This window comes from Montipora foliosa, chromosome 12, assembly GCF_036669935.1.
Source record: "Montipora foliosa isolate CH-2021 chromosome 12, ASM3666993v2, whole genome shotgun sequence".
NCBI lineage: Eukaryota > Metazoa > Cnidaria > Anthozoa > Scleractinia > Acroporidae > Montipora > Montipora foliosa.
The window spans coordinates 18,197,316-18,204,815 of NC_090880.1; positions in this window are offsets into that span (position 1 = coordinate 18,197,316).

Below are 7,500 nucleotides of genomic sequence, written 5' to 3' on the forward strand. Positions count from 1 at the left end.
GACAGTCTACCGGCCACCCTGCCTGTCATTACTAATGTCATAATCGCTAGTTGTTGTCCTTCAGTAGCATTTGGAGTAATGATTGCAAGTTCGAATGAGGCCTAACACTACTGTGAAGTTTTTATACCCAATTATTCCATCAGGGATCAACCCTAGTATTGGAATTGGGCCCACACAAGGACAGTAAAAAACTCTGACTAGGGTGGGATTTGAACCCACGACCTTCGGATTAGATCACCACTGCTCTACCGACTGAGCTACAAAGCCCGAACGGGAGCTGGCCGTGGGTATGTGAGATGTTATTCACAAGGACAAATTCGGCTCGGCCCAAGCCTAATTTTAGGTAATCGCTAGTTGTTGTCCTTCAGTAGCATTTGGAGAAATGATTGCAATTATTCCATCAGGGATCAACACTAGTATTGGAATTGGGTTCACACAAGGACAATTCCAATATTAGTATTGGACAATTCCAATACTAGTATTGGACAATTCCAATACAATTCCAATACTAGGGGCCCAATTCCAATACTATGGTTGATCCCTGATGGAATAATTGGGTATAAAAACTTCACAGTAGTGTTAGGCCTCATTCGAACTTACAATCATTACTCCAAATACTACTGAAGGACAACAACCAGCGATGACCTAAAATTAGGCTTGGGCCGAGCCGAATTTGTCCTTGTGAATAACATCTCACATACCCACGGCCAGCTCCCGTTCTGGCCTTGTAGCTCAGTCGGTAGAGCACCGGTGATCTAATCCGAAGGTCGTGGGTTCAAATCCCACCCTGGTCAGAGTTTTTCTCTGTCCTTGTGTGAGCCCAATTTCAATACTAGGGTTGACCCCTGATGGAATAATTGGGTATAAAAACTTCACAGTAGTGTTAGGCCTCATTCGAACTTGCAATCATTACTAATGTCATAAATTCCTCGTTTGCATCAAATTGCTTTGCACAGGCGTGGAAGTCAGCTGATGTCATCCCAAACCTTAAGTCCGGCGATTAAAACGAGCCCGAAAACACCCACCTTATATATCTTTTACCAAGAGAAAATGACAGAGAGCCTGCATCCGGACGTCTCGGAAGACAGACTTCCGCTAGAACAAAGACTTCCGCTTGTCTAAAAATAACTTTCGTGGACATGACATATCCCAAGGGATATAATATCAAAGGGGAATGTATGTGAGAGGGCGGCTCACTTGCGGTTTATGGACTATGTGGATAAATATGGCAAGACACCCGGCTTACAGAGTGGAAATAGAAAGTTACATTCCACTGAAACCGCCCTCCTGCATTACACGGACCAGCTCCTTAAGCATATTGACGATAAACATATATCGCTTGTTGTGCTGCTGTTTGTGTCTAAGGTTTTCAACGGCATTCGACATGACAAGTTATTATCGAAGCTGCACTCCTTGGGCTTGTCGGACTCTGCTTTAGCCTGGTTTTAAAGTTACTTATCATCACGCAAGCAAGTGGTCAGGATAGACAGTGCCCTATGTGACCCCTCCCCTTGAAACTGGGTGTGGCCCAAGTGTCCATTCTCGGTCCAGTTTTGTTCACGTTGTATGAAAACGACCTTCTCTCAGTACCAAAAAAGTGCGAAGCTATGGGCTATGTAGATGACACCATGCTGATTTTGGCACTCTTCCGTCTGCCACAGTTGCCATTTCTGACCTTAACAGTGATCAAGAAACTCTCTCTTAATAAACCCAGACAAAACTAAGCCCCTTGTTTTTGGAGTTTCGCAATTAACACAAAACTTAGTTATCTTTAAATCAGTGTCGCTCTGTTGAGAAAGAACATGAAGCCCTCTCCGGTTGTAAAGGACTTCGGGGTCTTTATTGACACTGCCTTAATCTTTGACAACCATATAATTATCCAAAGTGTCCTAGAGCCGTTCGTATAAGCTACGTCGAATAAATAGAATTAAACACCTTCTTGACAACAAAAGTCTTATATTGATAATCAATGTTCTCAATTTGAACAGACTGTTCTATTGTTCTAAGGTATGGGGTAATAACTCCGGCAAAACCTTTGAAAACTTTATCTCATCCAGAACTTTGCCTGCCGGATTATCTTCGGTGTCAAAAATTTGATCATGTCTCTGCTGCGCGGAAATCCCTAGATTGGCTAATATAAGCGTCTGTTAAATACTGCTACTATGGTTTAAACGTGTACGGTGCAGAATTAAAGATGTGCGTCAAGGATGGTGCCAGAAGTGAAGACATCTCCTTCAATATAGCAGTAGGAATTGGCTCAGGACCACTGGACGTTTTACTGTTGAGACTGCTTAGCATTCCTGACACCTTTTCAGTTGTTAAAAGAAATTACTCGGGGGAAGCAAACTCAGGAGACTCAGCATTATGATCAATTTCCAGTGGGTCGTATTCTTCAACAACTTTCAAAAAAGTGCTATGAATAATTTCTGCCAGTTCCACTCCAGATACATCACGGGTACCAAAGGTTAGTAGATCCCAGCAATGTTGCCCAGTAGCTTGTTTTCATTATTCACAATGTCGCCCAGTAGCTTGTTCCAATATTTGAAATTCCATAAAAAAAATCGTTTGCGCATGTGTCGGTCTAAATTTTACAGGTATCATAAAAGATGCTTCTCGAATTCTATGACCAATATATTATCATCGGCTGTTTTCATGAAATTTAAGTAGACAAAGATAGGCACAAAAGATAAGCACATTATAGAGACCAGCGAAGTTAACGATATATATAGTTTGAAAAGGTTAAGCGCCTCCATCGCAGGTAAGCTGTGCTTACCTGCTCTTCCCACCGACCGCCCTGGGATTTAGACGCTTCTTTCATCCCCTGCTCGGGCTTATACTAAGTCCTGCGGTGCCAAAAAAGCTAATCCTTGGGCTTCGCTTGCGACCACTATAGTATCACCAGCAGTAAAGGAAATGGCTTTGAAATGGAGTGAAAAAGCCAGAATTGCTCATCAGCTGTTGTGTAAATAGGTAGCACTAAGCTTGTTGTCTCATCTGAGTGCTTCATGTTTACATCAAGACATAACCAAGCATCTGGTGTAAAAAGATGTTTACAGGAAGCATACAGCATCAGGAGCCTATCTGGAGCGTGCAACGTCCACACAGCGTCTGTGAAAAGGCGTTTTCACAAGTAGGCTTATTTTTAGACTATCCCTTCCGGCGAATTAGGTCAAAAAACAAAGGCAGTTCCGGTTCGGTGACCCTATGACGTCAGCTTAATTTCTTGTAATTGGTCATCGGGCTCCTGTGGGAGTCTCATTCGCGGGAAATTCAATCTAAAAATAAATCGGTCTGTGAAAACGCCGTTACACGAACACAGTAGAGTTGTAGGCTCCGGGTCATGGGTTCTTGACAGCATCAGCCTTTCTGTAGCTGAAAGGTACAAATCTACCACTTCTGCCTCTTCTTCTTGTACCCTTCCCCAATGCAGTGCACGCTTTACTCCTTCTGTTCCACATATTTTTGTCAAGACACTTTGGACGTCAGCTGCACTGGAAGTGGTAGTAGCCAAAGTAATTGCCGTGGGTGCAGTTAAGGCAGATGTTTGAGTAGATGTAGACCCTGAAGTAGATGCAGATGGTGGAGTAGATGTACATCTGGATGACTGAGAGAGATGCTGAGGTGGACGTAGATGTTGGAGTAGATGTAAAGACAAAGTGGATGTTGTGTGCATGCAGCATTAACTGTTTCAGCTGAATACGGCCATAGTTGTAAGGCTTCTTGAATGGAATGCCTTCTGGGAGACCATGGACTTCGAATCTACGCTTTAATTAGGGAGCTTTGCAAGGTTTACCACAGGCGTCACCTAAAAATAGTGGGAGATCGTATTTTCGTGTAGGTCATAAATATCCGAAAGATTAGCTGTAGTTTTAATTTTTGTTTCTTTTAACCCACTGATCCCTTAACAGATTAACAGATTTTACTCTGTTTCAATGTTTAGGGTTTGGAAAACCTTAAGAACTATATGACGACTACGCAAAGCATGCATAATCAACTATGATGAACTGACAAAAAAATGGTAACATATTTTCTCACTCAAATATGTTCTCAATTTTCTGTCATTTCATCATAGTTGATTATGCATGTTTCGCAATTTTTTCCTTTCTAATTGACGACGATGTTCGTAACTTGGAAATATGTATTAAATAGTAAAAAATGTCGTAATCTTTTAAAAAAAATCAATTTACTTTCTGTTGTCTCAACTTATTTACTGTCTGATGCCAGATAATTTAACCTGTCAACTGGAGGCGTCTTAAGGCACCTGAGGAGTGAGAAAGTTAATAATAATTTATTGAACTAAAATTCATATTCTTCTCAGTTCAGTAAAATGCACTTTTTTTCAACATAATTTATCACAATTTAATGAAATCATATTATTAGTCCTAATATTTTTCAATGTACATTCTTTTATCTTCTATTCTAATTATTTTTATCGTTACTATTATCATTATTATTCCTTTCGACTTTTTATGTATTCTTACTACTACTATTACTACTACTACTACTACTACTACTACTACTACTACTACTACTACTCACAGTAAATGCACACAAGAGATTAAGTTTTAGAATTAAGTTCAACGGAAGAAGAAACAGTGAACTTCCACATGATGCAAAAATAGTTCGAAAAAGTGATTTGAACACGTTCTGAGGATCAAATGAAATTGTAGAGGTAGACGTTTCAAAGCAGCACTCGTTAAGCTGTCAAGAAAGTTGTTTATCATTAACTAACAAAGCGCTTGAAAAAATATATATCTTACAACTGAAAATATACCTTGTGCAGTTTACAGTTGCGTTTAATCACTCAATGGATAAAAATTGTTTTAAGGTTGTCCTAATCGCCTTGTTTTCTTGCAGGTATAAACGCAAAAATTATACACCAAACACCGCTGCTTAAACATAATCTCACTACGAGTTTTCTGCTTTTCGCAATACACAAAACCGCAAATTTCATTAAGTTAATTGATAACTACCATGTTTCGCGTTGGTTTCCTCTTCACTTTTTTTTTCAACTGATCATTTTCTAAGGCAGTAAATCCCATAAAATCCGCTAACAGTTTCTGTTCTTAGTTTCTATTCTCTCCTTTTGCCTTATCCATGCCTTTCTATTTTCATCCAGAATTCCACAGCTTCACAATATCAGTACTATTTACTATTTACTGTGCCCTCTGTTCCTACGTGCCCTCTATTCCTCTGTGCCCTCTGTTCCTCTGTGCCCGCTGTTCCTCATCCTCGGAGACCCAGGGGCAGATCGCGGAGGCAAGGGGAAGTCTAAACCGGCAAAAGAAAATGGCGACTAAGAAAAGCATAGTAGGGCCAGAAGTTCCCCTGGGGACACGTTCTTACCAGACCAGTTCCAAACAGTAGAGGTCATTCTAAATTCTGATTGTAATTAGTGCCTGAAATTCTTTGTGTATTTCTGCCCAATCAGAGGAGAGCAGGCCGTGAAGTCGTTTCGTGTCTTCTTACACGGAAATCACTTGATCGCCATACTCGCCTAGTTCGTTTCACAAGGTTTTGCTCCAGGAGAAAAGTCTCATTCACAGCACAAAATGTACAGGAAATCGTTCGGAATATCGGCGGAGAAATACGCTGAAGCTTTCGCAGGTATCGTTACAGTACCGTATTTCCAAGTGTGCGGGATTTGTTTAAAGATGTCCTCCCCGATTCACCTAAAATAGCAGTGATTAATTTTGATCACACAATTATTTTTATTCTGCCCCCTTTTCTTAGTCGAGGTATTTCTAGATTTCTTACATGAATTGCGATGGCAGAAACTTTACTAATCTCGAGAAATTCTTGATCGCCACACTGGTATGTCGAGCACGCAAAATGACTTTATTTCAATGTGCGCCAAATTCAACGCTACCGGTACCGAGCTCGTGTTCTCTTCACGATATTGTTCACGACGAGCCACACGAAAGAAACAGTTGACGAATGTTGTCGAGTGCGTTCTTCGGCGTTTTTGTTAACAAACAATGAAAGTGAAACCTATATGGTGATTTTTTGAGAATATTTGAAGAAGTTTTCGATCAAACTTAAAAGTCCCAGGCAGATGATGGTCTTTCTCGTGCATTGTGCGACACTTGTCACAAAAGGGTGAAATCAATCTGTAAAAAAAAGTCGTCATTTGCCATTTCAGCAAAGCACTTGTTGAAAATGGTGCATCCCCTTTCTCCTTTGACATCGAGGCAAGGGGATGCACAAACCGCTTGTCACTTTGACAAGGAAAAAGGTTATAAAATTCCCTTTGAAAATGTACCAATTAAGCCAATTCCACCATCCTCGGTAATGTCTTGTCCTGGTGAGTTAAAAAATCACCATGAGGAAAGCACTCAAACACCAAAATCAAGTTGCCACTGCTTTCCAAAATCAAGCAAAGGAACATCCGTCAAGGTATGCACATTTCCAATAATTATGTATACATATACACACTGTATGTCGATGTAGAAACACATGTTTTATTATACTGACAGTGTACTAGAAAATAAAATTTGCCATCTTTGTAATGGCATATCCTTAAGTTTCAAGTTTATTGCAAATTAGTTTGACTTATTACAAAAGATGCCATATCCTTATCCTTAAGAAGGCTCAGAACAGGTGTTCAGCCAAGTGCTCCGGCTTAATGCCACACATGCTACCTGAGCCGCTCCAGAGGACAATGAATCAAAAGTAATACAACTGGAAATAGAAGGAAGGATAACGTTTTTTTGCAAACGTTGGCCGTGTAGCACGTTTATTTGAACAGACCTAACTGATTAGAGTGTAATGTAAAGTGCTAAGTATCTACCCCATCTGAACCATGTGAGCGTTAGACCTACTGATGGAAATGGGCCCAAACAAGGAGAGAGAAAAACTCTGACCAGGGTGGGAATTGAACCCACGACCTTCGGGTTAGATTACCAGATTATCAGTAGGGCGAACGCTCACACCGTTCATATGGGGTAGATACTTAGCACTTCACATTACACTCTAATCAGTTAAGTCTGTCCAACCGGAAATAGAGTTTGTTAGATTTGGTCAGGTTTTTCTCAAAAGTTCGTCCAGCGTCCTTCCCTGATTTGTTTGGAATCAAGTGAGAAGCGTTATTTTGCATTCTTCCAGTGAATTTTTTTTTACCTTTCAGCTTTTTCATAAATATTTCAAATTCTTCTTCAGTTTATAGTACTTTGTCACATCATGTACTGGGTCACAGAATTATGATATGGTTTCAAAATGTAAAAAACAAAATTCTGGTCACTGAATTGGTTTTCGAGATACTTTTCAAACACCAAGTTTTAGAGAGTCTTTGAGCAGCAATTGGCACCCAGCAAACACCCTTAAAAACATTGCCTCACAATAGTATTACACGGGTATGAAGCTGTAGCCCTTTTGTAAAGATTGGAGTAATCTTTTTTCCATTGGACACAGGACTATTAAGAGTGGAAAATCCTTTCGAGCTTCCTTAAACTGAGAAAATAATTTTTATCAGTGACTAAATTTCAGTCATTCTGTAGAGTG